The following is a 2,677-nucleotide window of genomic DNA, read 5'->3' as shown; positions in this document are numbered from 1 at the left end:
CTCAAGGACAATTGCATCATTTGAGTTTGTGAAAATTATTTTAAACTTTTCTTCCTTTATCTTATATATTCATTTGTTTAGATGTATTCATCTAAATTTGAATGTTGTCAATTACAGTATACTAGTGTATCTTCTACATAAAAGCTTATTCAGTTTGCAAATATTAAAATCAGTTTCCCTTAAATAAAAAGTTCTCGATTTACTTGCCACGTCAAATTTGGATAAAATTATTAGCACGCAAACAAAATCTATGGACATAGAGGCCGCCACCTCTGTATCCCCCATTTTCACCAAAACGTCACCCAGCCAATGAGAAGCTATCCACTGCTTATAAAAGCGGAATCGTCACCAGTCCACAACAGTCAGTTCTTCTCCTGATGAAGATCACACAGGTAGTCATCGAAAGCTTGGGATTTTATTCAAATTTGACACAGCAAGTAAACCAAGAACTTTTTATGCAATGACCCCATCACAAAAGACTTCATAGTCATATTAGTTTCTGTTAAAATTTAACAATATTTGTATCCATCATTGGCGAAATGAAAATGTTTTTCTTAGCAGATATGAATTTCAGAAATCTTTACTGTTCATGTATCCAGATGGGTGACACTGTATACAACTGCTGGTATTTTGAAATGTCCTCACCCAGTCATTTTCAAGGAAAACTGAACTTTTTCTGTGAATAATCCTGTGTATGCCCTTGTCAAATGGATGTTGTTCGTTTACAACCTCACCTGGCTGTATCCTTGTCCAATATTTGAACATAATAGTTGATAAGTTACCAAGAAAATTAATATATTCTTATTCTTGTATGTTGTTTCTTTGCTATGAGATTGATTTTACTATGTAAGAACTTATTACCTAAAGCTCTGATAAATTAACATTCATCTTAGAAAATTTTTATATTTATCTCTTGCAAGTACTTTAACAAGTGGACATGAATGTGATAAGTGGTCCCCTTTGTTTCTTAAGGTTAATTGCCTTGTTGAAATCATGACAAATGATTAGTTAAACTTATGGAGCCAGTGTTTGGAAGCTGTTGACTAACTCCATAATAATGTTATTTATTAGTTCTTTTTATATGTGAATATTCATTTGACACATGATCCATTTCAAGGGGTATACAATCTGCATTTCAAATACTGCTTTAAAGGTATTATTTGAATTAATATCAGTCACGTCACTCTGCAAATCTTGTGGTGCAGTAACTGTTTAGTTAAAAATTCAATGCTTTGTCATGCAGCTTATGACATTTCTCTGAATGACTGAAGTATCATGCCTTTTGTTTGATTATGCACATACATCCGAAAATACGTACATTACTTTGCTAACCATGTTTCGAACAATGACTACTTCTCATGGTTACATGACTTTGGGGGGGGGGGGGATTTTAAAATCCATTTTATTATTGATTTCATTAATATTTAAGTCTTTTCTTTCACCCCCAAACTGTCCCACAAGTGATCTATATCAATTACACAAATTGACTCTTACCGCCAACATCAATACAGCATAATTATAGTTACAGCACCACCTGGTCGAAAATATAATTGTTAATGTCATTCTCAAACAGTGGAATGTGAGACACTGATTTAACCACAGCCATTTAGATTTATGTATGCAGTTACGTATCTGAGGACAAGCATGTTACTAACAGGAACTTATCTCAGCCAATAGTTACCATCTAAAATCTTCTAAAAGTGATGATTGTTGAACAATTAGTACGGGATTTTGAAGTCTACGCAGACAAGTAGCAAAAGAAAGTATTCAGAAAAAAGTATCTTTAGTACCTAATGAAACTTGAGAAAATAATTGATTGAGAAATAGACAACATTTCTTCTGAATCAAAGCCACTAACATTGAACATATGACGAATGGAGTGTAATGGCTCTTTTCAGCTCTTTGTGATCCTCTCATCATACTCCCGCCATATCGTAAAGCCCATAAAGCCACCAAATGGAACAAATCTTCTATGATGTAAATATTTCATTTATGCTTAAGTGCATGACATACCAAAAATTATAAGACCATCCAACATAAAGTATGCTTAGGATTAGATCAGAGCTCTCAGGCAATCATCACAGGTAGATCTGCTCTGCAAAGCACCATGACCACCCACTTATTACGGCTTCTGAAAAGTTGTATGAATGAACAGCCAAGTATGGCCCAGAGTGAGTACCATTGGATCACCAACATACAAACTTGCAAACCATGAATATGACAAATTAATCAACAGTCTATTCTGGGATTGCAATTTGCAAAGAAAGAAAAACAGGTCATAACCAAGGATGCCGTTGTGTTCCTTTGAACTGTGTCCAAACTTAACCATCGAATAATAGTGGGACAGACAGATTAATGGGAATTCTGATCCATGGTGCCACTGAGCAGTTCTCATGTTAACAAGTGGTACCATAAGTGCAAGACTTGATAAGTAGTGCACAAAAACCTTAGGACTGCCTGGGAATTGTACCAGCAATGTTTGCACCCCTAATTTAACATGCGGCTACTACTCCACAAAGGGGACAGTGTGGTTTTGTGACTATGTAGCCAACCCAAAGAAAGACACTCTCACCACTGTAACCAAGAAAACTTACTCTGCTTGAAGACAGGAGGACACACAGTCACGACAATATATTTGAGGTCAATTAGTTTCACTATGTCATTCATTTGAATTCTG

Source organism: Schistocerca americana, unplaced genomic scaffold (assembly GCF_021461395.2).
Source record: "Schistocerca americana isolate TAMUIC-IGC-003095 unplaced genomic scaffold, iqSchAmer2.1 HiC_scaffold_15, whole genome shotgun sequence".
NCBI classification, from domain to species: domain Eukaryota; kingdom Metazoa; phylum Arthropoda; class Insecta; order Orthoptera; family Acrididae; genus Schistocerca; species Schistocerca americana.
This window is presented reverse-complemented; position numbering follows the sequence as displayed.